Below are 15,145 nucleotides of genomic sequence, written 5' to 3'. Positions count from 1 at the left end.
CTCTTTAGTATGTCATATGTTGAACAAATGTATTCATAATTGCTTGTATACGTGATTGAGTCTTAGGGTTGTATTTTTAAATTTTCACGCTTGATTTCTATTAAAAGTTTGCTAAGGTTTGAGATTGGTATTATCATACTTTTGCATCAATTACTTTATTATTGAAATTATGGTGGTAGTTTCGATGACCTTAGAGGCCGAGGAGGTGAGTATAGGTGTCATCATGATTAATGTATATTTTGGATCGTGGCAATTATGAAATTGAATTCTTTCATTTCTTTAGTTGTTTATGTTTCTTTCAAGTATAATAGGCAAAATCTTTCTCAAGAATTTTATTCTTTTATGCTAAAATCATTCTCCATTTCTTTATTATCAATCACTTAGACTAATTAATATATATAATTAATTAGCTTATGTTGTGGTCCCAAGCCACTACTCTCTGAATTTATTAATATGTCTGAGTTTGAATTCACATTTGAATAATTAATATATTATCTCAGTATCTAAATAATGAATGATTAACAATATTTGATTTTTAATATTTGAATATGCATAATTTATTTATTATAAATATAATAAATTTACAATTCAAATATAAGTTAATTATTTAATAGACAAATGTAAATTTAATAAAACTAAATTATTATTGGATAAAAAATATATACATTTATATTCGCTAGTGATGGTGGATATGGTTTATAACCGTAACGTTGGTGTTAGTATCTAGTATCATGGTGGTGACAATTGTGATGGTGGAATTGATTGGTGTTGTAGTGATTGTTGTGATGGTGGTGATTGATAATGGTGGTAATAGTTGTGATGGTGAAGCTGGTTGATGTTAGTAGTAAACGGTGTTTATAGTGGTGACTGGAGAATATGTGGTGGTCCATAATGTGTTGGTGGTAGTTCGCATTTGTTCTACTTATGGAGGTGGTTGGTAGTAGGGATTATAGTGGAGGTGGAGGTGGCAACGAGGCTAGTTATTGTGGTGGAGTTGATTGGTAGTAGCGATTGATTACAATTGTGATAGTGGTTGATAGTGATGATGTAGATAGTGACAACGACAGTAGAAGCAGTGATGTTAATGGCGGTGATGATGACAATGAATATAATTATAATGATAGAGATCCATGATATGTGTGGTAATGGCTCGTAGTAGTCATTCACAGCAGTGGTGGTTGCACATGGTAGTTATGATGATAGAGGTTATATTCTTGGTTGACAATGATAATGGTGGCTACGGTGATGATAGTTATGATGACAAAGGTGGTTAGTGGTGATGGTTGATGATTATGAATAGAATGATAGTGAATATTATCTAAAAGAAATACATATTAATAGTATTAAGCCTTTGTTCAAAATCTTAATGATATATTAAGACCTATTAGAGATTAATTTTTTATTAATAAAAATAAACACACTTATTAACTTGAGGTATAAATCTTCCATGAAGGCCAAATAAACGAGTCCGTTTGAACCACAAAAGAAATATATATATATATATATATATATATATATATATATATATTTTCTGCTGATAAATTTTTACTTTTTAAAACCGATCCGACAACTAAATGAAATATTGAATATTATTTACATAGATTTGGATCACCGAGCAATCCAAATAGTCGCATGACATTTACCGTTGATTTTAGTAATTAATACATAGTTTATTTTTAATACAAACCCAAATTATCTTGAAACCCACAAAAAGGATCTCAAAGTTAGATTTTTTAAAAATATGACGACACATAAAAAGTACGAAAAATCATTTTGTTACATGTCTATCTATGCTACTTTTTAAGTACGGTCGGGTTGGGTTTTTTATTGGGCTTAAATTTATTAAACTTAAAAATAAAAAAATAAAAAGAAGAAAGTATTAGCCATGTCTTTCTGCAGTTAATTTGTTTTTTGGGGGAAGGGGTAGCGCGGTGTTTAAATTTTGAATTTTGAATTTTTTGCGTTATAAATAAATAACACTAGAGAATATAAGTAATAATTAAGTGACAATCTAAACAATTATCGAAAGTTTAAGGTTCAACGCATTGCATTCATTTGGTTCCGTAATTGTATTCATCATTTACATACAAAGTGTGTGTGTGTGTGTGTGAAGATACAAATATTAGATCAGAAAACGTGACCTAGGTAAGATTAGACAAAATATGCAAAGCTAGCGGTGGAGCTAATAGATCTTAATACCCCATCTAGAAGCATATCTGACGAGTTCACTCATCTCTTCTTCGTTGATATATCCATCTTCATTGATGTCAGCATGACGAATGGCTTTGCCAACCCTCCATCTACAGAAGCTTGAACCCATTTCTTTAAATGCTAGTTTGAGCTCTTGTTTGCTGATTTTTCCATCTCCATTCTTGTCATATTTCTTGAAAATTCCCTGTAGTTGCTCCTCAGATATTGGCACACTGACACCATTCCAAGGCATTTTTTTTAATGCTATCTGTTAAGTAATATGAACAAGAGCTACTTCGGATATATAAAAGCTAGGTTGAAGGTCATTATGGGCATAAGAAATGTGTTAGTAATTTGATCGTTTTTTTCTCTCACATATTAGGAATTTAGAATTTATGCCTTTTCCTTTCAATTGGATGTTTTGGAATTTTATTACAATCTCTTTATTAGCTAGGATAAGAATGGAGACGACGTGGGGTCAAAATTATTCCAAACAATGAAGGAAAAGAGAGAATAACTCTTTGGTGTTGAGACCCCCTGACCTCCAGTAAATTTGCCTCTCGTATGTTGCAATGCAACATTGAGATCCAACGCGTGTCCTAATATGATTTAACTAGTAAATAGCGCCGCGCTTGGAGCGGTTTGAGTCGAAAATTTGTATATAATTTTATTTAAACATGTATGTTCTGGGATACTGCTTATAAATCTAAAACTTCTTTGAAATGCCAAAGTACAAAAGGCATTGGTTATGGTTAAAGAGTTCTTTAACATGCGTACAGTAAAAATACAATTATCTCTCAAAACTTTTTTCGCTATAATTATAGAGATATTTTTGTAAGTAAATAATTTTTTTATAAATTATACCATGTATATTATGTTTAATAATCTAAGCCAAATAATGTATAAGAATAATCTCAGGATAACTAATGTTAGCATAACTAATAGCAACATCACTAATATACACTATTTATCACTATTCTTATACACCCTATCAAACAACCCATAAATTTCATCACTTAACTTTGAGAGAATCTCATCTTTTTCATACATGGATAGAGCTACTCCACCTGTTTTGTATAAAGGAAATTCATTTGAGCAAAACAAAAATTAAAGGTTAGGACAATGTTCTTAATCATAACAAAATTAGGCATATCATAAAGAAACATGTACAATTACAATTCAAAATAGGAAACCTAAAGAACTTTATCCAAGATATTTTGTATTTGTCAACTCCTTGAAATACGTTATCAGTTGACGATATCGATTTCCCAAACATATCCATCTATACATATTGGTTTAGACTAACCTGATAAAAAAGATGAAAAATAAAATAGTTATACAACTTATAATATTTTATTCAAGTAAATCATAATTTAGAGATACCATCTGCACTTCAACTATAAACCTTAGGCAAATGGAAAGAGAATCAATAATATGGTGACTAATAAGTGACAAATAATAATAATCAAAAATGTACTTTAAAATAGCTTCTGATAACTCCACCAGTGGAGTTGAACCAGAGTAAGGAAGAGTAGTAGCAGACTGAAGAAGAAGAACAAGAATGAAGATGAAGAAGAATGAACAGAAGAGAAGAGAAGAGAAGAGAGATTGTAGAGAGAAGAAGGAGAGGTGAAGTAGAGAGAGAAAAATATCTTAGAAAAATGACCTGATGATTCTTTTACTTTTCATCAGTATATGTATTTATATTTTCTCCATTTGTACATATACATCATTTATACACTTATACATTCAACTACATTTCAACTAACTACAACAACTTACTAACAACCTTTAACTACTCTTAACAATATTCTAACTACTTTAACCATGTTAGCTTGCCAAGTTAACACTCCTCCTCAAGCTCATGGTTTGAAGAGGTTCATAACTCCAAGCTAATTTAGCAACTGTTGATGTTGGGGTTTCCCAAGACTTTTTGTGAGTATATCTGCTAGCTGATTTTTGGTATGTATGAAGTTAGTTCTCAGCATACCTTGGCATAATCTTTCCCTTACAAAATGGCAGTCTATATCAATGTGTTTGGTCCTTTCATGAAAGATAGGATTTGCAGCAATTTAAATAGCAGCTTTGCTATCACAGAACATGTCAACAGGTAATTCAATCTGGACTCCTAGCTCTTAAACAGGCTCACCAGCCAGGTGATCTTAGATGCACAGTTAGCCATACTTTTAAACTCAGCCTCTGCAGAGCTCCTGGATACTGTTTCTTATTTCTTTGATTTCCAGGAGATTAGTGATCCACCAAACTTTACTAAGTATCCAGTGACAGACCTTCTTGTTTCTAGACAAGCACCCCAATCAGAATCACAATAGGCAGTTAGTGTATTTGTAGCTTGAGATGACATTAACAGCCCAAGACCTGGAGCTTTCTTGAGGTATCTAATAACTCTCAGTGTTGCTTCCATATGTGACTCCTTAGGATTGTGCATGAATTGGATCAATACTTGGACTGGGAAGGCTATATCAAGTCTGGTCATGGTGAGATACAAGAGTCTCCCCACCAGTCTCTGATACCTTTCAGGATGTTGCAGTGGTTGATCATCAACTCTGCCTTCATGTGAGATGAGTGCATCATATTTTACTGATGTGAGTTTCTTATTCTGTTCTAGTGGTGTTCTAGCAGGCTTAGCTCCTCCTAGCCCACATTCAGCAATCAGCTCCAGTGCATATTTTCTCTAAGACATGTGGATCCCTTGGCTGGATCTAGCACACTCAATGCCTAGGAAGAACTTCAGCTCACCTAAGTCTTTCATTTTGAATTGCTTTTGTAGGTCTCTTTTTGTATCCTCTACTAGACTTGTGTTACTACCTGTAACCAGCAAGTCATCCACATAAACTAGTACTATAAGTATGTCATTTTCAACTTGCCTGGTGAACAGGGAGTAGTCATAATGACTTTGATGAAATCCCAACTTCAGTAAGGACTCAGTCAGCTTCAAATTCCACTGTCTGGGGGCTTGTTTGAGGCCATATAGGGACTTATGAAGTTTGCAGACCTTGGTATTTGATCCCCCCCGTCTAGCAAACCCATCTGGGATAGTCATGTATACCTCCTCCAGCAGTTCCGTATTGAGAAAAGCATTATAGATATCCATTTGATGAATAAACCACCCCCTAGATGCAGCAAGTGCCACAACAGCTCTGACAGTGACCATTTTAGCCACTGGACTGAAGGTTTCAGTGTAGTCTAGGCCCTCTTATTGATTGAACCCTTTAGCACAAGTCTTGCTTTCAGTCTTTTAACTTCACTTGTAGATTTATATTTGACTTTGTACACCCACTTATAGCCAATAGGTCTCTTGTCAGGTGGTAAATCCACCAGTGACCAGGTGTGATTAGTCTCCAAGGCCTCAATTTCCAACTGCATTGCCTGAACCCATTGAGGATCAAGAGAGGCAGCTTTATATGAGGTGGGTTCAGTGATGGTTGAGTATGCAGCCAAATAGGAACTGTAGGAAGGAGAGACATGAGAATAAGATATATGTACTTTAATAGGATATGAGCAAAAGTTGCCTATAGAGGTGGTGATAAAGTCTTGAAGCCAAGAAGGGGGCTTACTAGGTTTGGAAGATTTTCTGGGAGGGATAGAAAGGGATAGAGGTGGAGGTTGTAGGCTATCAGGAGATGTTACAAGAGTAGAAGGTGGTTGGATGGATTCTAGGTGTAAATGTGGAGAGGGGTCTAGAAGTGTGAGAACTGGAAACATGGGATTAGAGAAGGTCTGGACATCCTTGAAAGGGAAAATATCCTCTTTGAATACTGTATGTCTATTAACAAAGAGGGATTTGGAGTGGAGATCATAAAAAAGATACCCCTTTTTTGATGAGGAGTACCCCAGAAGAACAGTTGGGATGGCTCTAGGAGAGAATTTATCATGAATATGAGGGTAGGTGGCATAGCAGAGGCAGCCAAAGACTTTTATGTGGGCTAAAGAAGGTGGATGTAGATGAAGCATCTCAAAGGGAGTTTTGAACTGTAGTAGTTTTGAGGGAATTTTGTTAAGGAGATAGACTGCAGTAGTGACACACTCACCCCAGAACTTTAAGGGTACAGAGGATTGGAACCTGAGTGCCCTGGCCATCTCCAGGATAGTTCTATGCTTCCTCTCAGCAACTCCATTTTGTTGAGGAGTATAAATATAGGTACTCTGATGAAGAATGCCAAGTGTAGACAGCATGGTCAGAAATGCAGCACTAAGAAACTCACTGCCATTATCAGTTCTCAGAGTCTTCACTGTTGTGGAGAATAAGTTGTGAACTATGTGAAAAAATTTCTTAACACCACAATTGTGTCAGACTTAGAGGATATAAGAAAAGTCCAAGTAAACCTGGAGTAATCATCAACCACAGTTACAAAGTATTTCTTTCCATAATGAGTGGGTACCCTATAGGGACACCAAATGTCATAATGAACTAGTTCAAATACAGCATTTGACACATGAGAACTTACAGGAAAGGAAAGTTTAGTTTGCTTAGCAAGTGGGCAAACTGTACAGATATAGTGTTCATTATTTAGAACCTCAATACTGGAGGATTTCTTTATTATATCTATAGGAACATGACCTAGTCTAAGATGTCATAGAGTAGCTGAGACAGGTTTACCAGCTGGATGGACATTGCTGCTTGTGGAGAGTGCAGAAGCTACACTTGGAAGCTGAGTTGAACACCCATTGACTGCTGCCTTTGAATTTCCTTCCTTCAGAATATAGAGCCCTTGATCCTCTTTACCAATCCCCTTGACCTGACCACTGAAGAGATCCTAAAAAACACAGAAGTCAGGAAAGAAGGTTGTCATATATTTGAGCTCTTTGGTGAGCTGTGATACAGAAAGAAGATTACACTTGAAGTCAGGAACAAATAGAACATTGCCAATAGATTGATTCCCAAGGATGTGTGTGTTACCAACATGTGAGACTGATACAACATTTCTAGTGGGTAACATTACTTGTCTTCTCTCAGATGGTGGTACAGTATGAAAGTTATTTAGGAGTTCAGTCTTAAAAGTCATATGATTTGTTGCTCCAGTGTCAACTATCCAGCTTCTATCTACATACTTAGACACTAAAGCAGATAAAGCACTACTTGTTGTAGCTTCTTTAGCTAGGTGTTCTCCTCCATTTTCACTTTCTTTAGCCAGCATCTGCAGTATTTGATGGTATTAATCCTGTGTGAATAAAGCTGTAGGTGTAGGTATGTCACCAGCAGATTGTGGACCTCCACACTGAGTGGCTTCAGCCCGATTGGCATATGAATTAGGATTGAAGTGTTCCCTCTTTTTCTTAGACTTCCACCCAACTGGATAGCCTTTTACTTTGAAACATTGTTCCTTAGAGTGTCCCCTGTAACCACAGACCTCGCACACAAGAGTTGACTTCTGGAATTTTTGTGGCTTGTATTGGTTGTCATAGTGCCCTCTTCCTGGGTTCCATCACCTCCTGGTTGATGGCCAAAACTGCCACCCTGATTAAGGCCATTTCCCCCATTTTTACTGAATAGAGCAGTACATTCCATCATTTTAGAGGAAACACCTTCATGACATGCACTTGCCAGGTTTCTTTAGCTTTCATGATCAACTATCAGAGAGTAAGCTTTGTTAAGGCTAGGAATTGGGTCCTGCATCAGTATCTGACCTCTGGCAGCTGAATATGACTCATTTAGTCCCATCAGAAATTCAAGCAGTCTCTGGTGTTCAAAATGTTCTTGGAACCTTTTTGATTCATCACAAGAGCACTCTGGGCATGGCATGATGGAATCAAATTCATCCCACAATCCTCTCAGGTGTGTATAGTATTTTGTAATAGTCAAAGTTCCTTGAGTAAAACTATGTATTTCTTTGTGCAGTTGAAATACATGCGCACCATTGATTTTGTCAAATCTATCTTTCAGATCACTCCATACCTTGTGTGCATCACAGCATAAATAATACTACTTAACAGACCAGGTGCAACCGCATTCATTATCCAAGACAAAACTACAGCATTACACTTTTCCCAGATGTCAAACAACTCTGGTGCAAATTGAGACTTAGGAAACCGTCCATCCACAAAACCTAATTTACCTTTACCTACGAGTCCAATGCGCATAGACCTACTTCAAACGGCATAGTTCTCGAAACCTGTGAGCTGAAGCGAGATTAGAGAGCTACTTGGAGTGTCATTGGGATAAAGGTACAGAGGATGATTGTGACCTATAATCGGAGCTTCATAGCTGGTTGGACCAGTGGTTGCATGTGCTCCGTTCAAGTTTGGGCCACCAGTTTCCATGGATCCTGCCATAGCTTCAGGTGTATGTATCTCTATTGATAGCTGCAATGCCTAGATCGCCGGTTGACTTCTTCTACTGGAGTTTAGATCGCCTTTTCTAACCTATAAATCTTGTAGGCTCTGATACCATGATAACTCCACCAGTGGAGTTGAACCAGAGTAAGGAAGAGTAGTAGCAGACGGAAGAAGAAGAATAAGAATGAAGATGAAGAAGAATGTACAGAAGAGAAGAGAAGAGAGATTGTAGAGAGAAGAAGGAGAGGTGAAGTAGAGAGAGAAAAATATCTCAGAAAAATGAACTGATGATCCTTTTACTTTTCATCAGTATATGTATTTATATTTTCTCCATTTGTACATATACATCATTTATACACTTATACATTCAACTACATTTCAACTAACTACAACAACTTACTAACAATCTTTAACTACTCTTAACAATATTCTAACTACTTTAACCATGTTAGCTTGCCAAGTTAACAGCTTCTGTATTTTCAATTATAACTATATAATTGTATGAGAGGAAAATCAAATATTTAAAGCACAATTAAATTGATAAAAGCTAAGATGTATAAATAGATAAGAAATATATAAGTATGTGCAAAATCAAGAAAAAAACTAATTAAATATATACCAAAACAAATGTTCTAGAGAGATAACTAATCCACCACAAAGCCATAGTGCTCTACTGCTCTACCAGAACATTATATATAACCTTTATTGGTTAAGCTTATTTGAAGAAGTATGTTTTTTTCCTTTTCAAAAGATCACCAATTTACAGCTCCTCGTTTGATATTTTACTGAATCATGAATATAAAATTATTTTTTTGTCATCGCAACTGATCACATTTTTACATCGGTTCTTCTCGTTTTCAGTAAAAGGAGTCTTAAAAAATATGATCATCATAAAATAGAAGAAGTAGTAGGAAAGACAATTGAAAAATATTCATGGGACAGAATTATAGCAATGAATTTGTGAATTAGAAAGAATAATACCTGGAGGGTTTGTAGTAATTTTGGCTAGCGTTTTGTACAACTTCAAAGGCTGTGAAGAATAATTTTCAATAGCTGTTGCAGGAGATGCTGACGGAAAGATGTTTGGAAGATTGGGGAGAAAAAGGAAATCAACGGGGATGTAAGAAGAACACAAAGAATGGGAACATGTTCTTTAGCGATTCAACGATGAATTGATTGTGTGTTTTTAAGCCACCTATTGAGGTAGAACTAATGGCTTGTGCATCATTTCATATTGGCCGCCCTTATGTGGACCTGGAGTTCAGCAAGGAAAGTAGATTAAATGTAAAAATTTGTAAAAATAGATAAATGCAATGACATTACCGGACTGAAGAACCGAAACTCCTTAAAAAATCAAAACTGAATAAAAGAATGGAAGTAATTGTCTATTTTTTGATATTTATGTCCGACCCTACAAAATAGAAATAAAACTCCAACCATACATAAAAGAAAATCATAAATACCCTACAACTAACCAAATAATACATGGCCAGAATACAAAGTAAACATACAACTCCAAGCATACATAAAAAAAAATTAAAATATTGCAGAGAACAACTAACAAAATCAACACACAACCCTAATACAAAATATACATTACACGCCAATCATATAAAATAGAAAATTAACAAATTGCAGAGACAACCATGCATATCAGGAGTTCCTTTTTGTCCGTTGACCTTAAAAACAAAAAAGCAATGAATAGAATTGTGATCATACCTTAATCTTCTTCTTTTCCGATTCACAGCCTTGCCATCTTTCTTGTCTCAGAAATCAAAATAGCATATATAAAGCATGAAGATCGACCAAGAAAGCATCATGTTTGGATAACCGATGCAAATATGTGGATTTATATTTATGTAGTGCATCGAAGGAATAATTCAGAGAGAGAGAGAGAGAAGTGATTAAAGAAGGAAAACAAAATGTTACAGGATAGAGAGAGTAATAGGAAGCGAATAGTGAGAGTTCTGCTAAAGCAGTGTTTATATATTTGTGGACTTTGTAAGAAGAATGAAAGGGAAGAGACGCGACTGAGAAAGGTAAGGACGCGACTTTTCTTTTCTTTTGTCTTTTTTTGACAAATTGAGGAAGGGCAACTCGAGGAAAAAAGGGTTAAACATGAAAAAAAAATAGTGAGAATTCTTGACTTGTGATGGCGCCACATTACCGGGCTGAAAGTTCTTCTTTATATATATATAAGATTTATAATGGCATGATCATGACATCCCTATATATGGAATGTTCAATACGGAGGACTTTTGCTATAAGGTGTAAAATCAGAGCCCGTTTGGATTTACTTAAAAAAGTAGAAGTCAAAAATAAAAAGTCAAACTTAAATGACTTTTAAGTCAAAAAATAAAAAGTAGGGGAGGCCTACTTTTAGTTTTTAACTTATTTTAAGTCATTTTAAATTTATTTTATATTTTTCAAACACTTTTAAAAATCAAAAACTGATTTAAAAGTAGATTTGACCAACTTTTAAGCCAATTCAACTTATAGATTATAATTTTGATGTCTCAACTGACTTGCCTATTTACAAGTGTTTACTATAGTTTTGCATAATCTAAATTTCAAAAGGAAGGTATTAACTAAAAGAAATTTGTTTATTGGCATGAAGAATTTAAGTCTGGTAATACATTACTCTATCTAAACCATCTAATCCTATTTGTCTTTGTACTTCGCAATCCGTATATGATGAGATGAATGACTTCAAATTCGTTTTGAACAAAGAAAAAGGAATTTTTCATCACTCATTTTTTTTGTATTTTAATTTGATTGTCCAATATATTAAAAAATAGAGATGTGGTAAAATTTACGTGAGTAACGTCTATAGTTCCTTTTAGAAAGATGCTCCTATGATAACTTCTTTTTATTTCCTGTTAGTTTCTTTCATTTTTCGGTTGTATTGTAGTAGCAGACATTTGATTATATATTTTTCAAGGAACCAAAATCCATATTCTTTCGTATTAAAGTTGACTAAGATACCTAATAAATTATGGTTGCAGGTCACTCCATGTCTTAGTTACAACAGAGGAAGTTTAACCCTTATGATCATTAACAATTTTCACCATCTGTACAAGATTTCAAATTGGAAGAAGTAATCAGATGAATGACAATGTCACTATGGTGAGACTTTGGAGGACATATTTAGTTTTTAAATTTTTATGTTACAGCTCCGGAAAGTTAATAAACTGCTCAAAGGCTATTACTGTACTTGGAAAAAACTAGCTTTCATTTTTTAACTTGAAAACTTTTGTAGATTTGATTTTAGTATCTTAGAACGGAAGCATTTGATGAAAGATTGGATGAATATTTTTTTACTAGCTTTAAACTAAATTGTTAGATGACTGTCTAATGGTATAAAATTGGAAATGATTTAATCAAGAAATTGAAGTTTTCAAGAATAGCAGATGCTTAATTCTTCATGGTTACATTTATTTCACTGTTAATGTCAATTACTGGATCAATTATTGGAGCACGGGCCATGACCATCTATTATTTTCATACATAGTCAACTATATATTGTACTTTCCGGATGAACATCAATGTTAATAACAAGAGTTTTGGACGTGTTAAAGCAATCAAAGTGACATAATGGAGAACTTCGTCTATGAACAAATGATAGGAAATATGCAACAATATACTCTTAAAAATAAAAGAGTACTTTTAATTTTTTATGGTATTTAAATAAAAAGATATGTGGAATACAATAAAATGTTTGTTAACCGTGTGGCATTAAATATGTCATGTGAAAAGTTAGAAATATAAAACAAAAAAAACATGCTTTTTGAAACAAACTAAAAAGGAAAGTAACATGAAAAAATTGAAAAAGAAGGAGTTTCATATTTGATAGAATATATGCGTCCACCGCACGAGTCAGGGGACCAGGTCCCTTGACACAGTCAGTTAACAGAATGCCCAAGAAACGAACAACTAATGTAAGTAATGAACAAGATAAGAGTTTCGCGTGGAAACCTCTTTGCTCAAAAGAGAAAAACCACAACCTGTCCCACAGGATTTAGCAACTAACTTCACTAAAGATGCAAGAGCAAAGTAGTCTATTACAACCTATTGTAACTAGACACTAACTCTCTCCACCTCTCGGCTTGCAATACCTCTATTACAAGACTTTGAGCCTGAGCAATATAACTATTGCCCACTACCCCAACTAACTCTAGTTGACATAGACTTTGAATACGCCAATCAAGGCTAACTTTAGCAATGACTCAAAATCTAAGCAATAAGACTATTGCCCACTACACAACCACCCCTAGGTTATTGTAGACTTCAACTCACTGATTCAAGGTCAACACTTAACCAAGAACCCAACACACTTATAAAAATAAACTTATCAATGTTCATTTATAGTGTAGGAACTGATCTTATAATATTTAGCACATAAGACACAACATTACAACAAAACAACAACCTAAAAAACTATTCTTCAATAGTAGCTCGATCAGGCCCCTTGCTGCCTTGAGAAAGTTTTCTTTCTTTAAAGCACACACACCTTTTTTCTTTTGCCTTGTAAATGTGATGTGTGGAACTAATTTGTTTCATGTCCTAAAGATAGTATTTAGCATGGACGAAACAACCTAGTACCTTCTAATTGGCTGGACGTCTCTGTCCTTCAGTTGTTGCCCACCAACCACAGCAGGTGGTGGCAGCTTTTACAGCTGGACCAGGTTGATTAGGTCCCCCAATCAGGTCCCATGATTTGTAGTCTCTTCTAATTTTCCCACCAACCACATCAGGTGGTGACAACTTTTACAACTGGCTACCATTTGGTATGTGACACACACCGATCATGGGAATAGGTCCGCCAATTAGGTCTCATAGTTTGTTGATGCATCAAAACTTGAATTATAACATTTCCCTCTTTTTGATAATGGCAAACCATGTGGACTTGTGTTCATATTTCTGCAAACAGGTAGCTGGTCCTCCTGTCACATAGCTTCGTAATTAACATGAACACATAACTTCCCCCTATCAGTATGCATTTCTTGTCTCCCATGTCCCTCTTTGCATCATTTTATTGAACGGTAGTTTGTTAAATCATCAAAACCCAAGATACAACATTTTTTTCCTTTTTGATGATGACAAACTATTCCCACTATCGATATTATCTTTCTCCTTTCATATAAACCAGATCCCTTGATCCGAACTAGTTACATATCATTGATACTTTTTCCCTCTTTTGGCATCATAAAAAAGTTAGAACAGTAAAGCAAGTAAAATAATACGCACTCTCGGTAAATTCATGGCCACTGGGCAACACTAACATTAATGAACTAGCCAAGAGCAAGAAAAGAAAAATAGTAGACAAGGAGGCAAGTTTTCATGCATAGTTCATTAGAATAGCATCAAAAATATTGTATTAACAAAAATGCATAAGGAAACTGATCAGTTATAGCTATGGAGATAGCAAAAAAATTTACTTAGGATAGAAAGCAAAAAAATTGGACTAGGAAGAAGGAGGACGAGGATGAAGAGAATGGAGAACCATCATCATGCGCTCATTTTCAGCAGCATAAGCATATAACGATTGTTTGGTCAAGTCCTCCACTTCACAGTGAGACTCTTGCTTTCAGCAGTTAAGACATGAACTTCTACCTTCAAATAAGCATTTTATTTCTGAAAAGTCTCATCACAACCTGATTCCTGAGTTAGGCTGCCTTTACTTTCTTTTGTTGTCCCAAAAAGTCTTGACACTTGGGACTCTATTTTGTTACCCATTCTTCCCTCAACACACTCACATTCAATAAGAGTGGTTAATAAGAAGAATTGTTTCACTATCCCTACATACGTTTTGCAAGATTCATCTTGTAGTGGCAAAACACCTTGTTCAAGAATTAACCGTAGGCAAATTCATGTTTTCCATCCCATAAAGTCATAACCTTGTACATAGGAATATAGAAATTCTTGCTCATTGAGATTTTCCTTAAGATTCTTGCTCATTTGAGTTAAACTCTAAACTACCCACTCTTTTTCAGTTGCTAGAATAATTGATCTATCTCTCTTTTCTTCTGATAGGTCACCCTCAAACATACGTTCAGTTACACCTTTGGGGATAGGACCAGGTTGAACTAGAGAGCTATTTCTGAGAGAAGTTTTAAGACAGTCGAATTTGAAACTGATGAAGCCTCGAAAGGAATGAAGGTCATCTTTGGAGAAGAAAGAAAAGGAGTGAAGGGCATTTCAGGTGAGGGAGAGATAGGGACTTGTTGCCAAAGAATGAATTTGAGGTAGAGGATGGTTTAGACATTGTAAGAATTTTGAAAATTTTACACAATAGAAATCAATGGGTGGCAAGAATGTGACAACACTTCAGAAAGGTATGAGAAGACACATGACAATTTTAACAGTTCTCAAAAGCATTTTAAATAGCAATAAGTATGATACTAACTTTTGAGGAAGGACCTGGTCCCTCTCTTAAACTCTTTTGAAGGATATTTGCCTTGAGTCTGTCCCATCAACTTTTCTTCCTTAGCTAGTCCACCATGCGTGTATACCTACAAAAGGTTTAAGAATGAATTTAGACCAAAAGATATGCATCACTAACAAGGATACATGTTCCCTAATCATAACCAATGAGAGGGTTGACAGAATCAACTTGGGTGAGTAAATTCAATTTGATCAACCTTAACTTCAGCCCATTTTC

General features: G+C 35.0%; 1 long non-coding RNA gene across 1 annotated transcript; it reads right to left on the bottom strand.

Annotated features, from left to right (window-relative positions):
- Positions 1-3,211: 3,211 nt before the first annotated feature.
- LOC129892240 (uncharacterized) lies at positions 3,212-10,622 on the bottom strand. The gene is made up of 3 exons (XR_008767284.1): positions 10,204-10,622; positions 9,466-9,738; positions 3,212-3,496 (listed from the first exon to the last, which is right to left on the bottom strand). It is a non-coding gene; the product is annotated as an uncharacterized LOC129892240 (long non-coding RNA).
- Between the last annotated feature and the right edge of the window lie 4,523 nt (positions 10,623-15,145).

This window comes from Solanum dulcamara, chromosome 6 (assembly GCF_947179165.1).
Source record: "Solanum dulcamara chromosome 6, daSolDulc1.2, whole genome shotgun sequence".
NCBI classification, from domain to species: Eukaryota; Viridiplantae; Streptophyta; class Magnoliopsida; order Solanales; family Solanaceae; genus Solanum; species Solanum dulcamara.
Note: the sequence above shows the minus strand (reverse complement) of the source record. Positions and strands in the feature narration are given on the sequence as shown.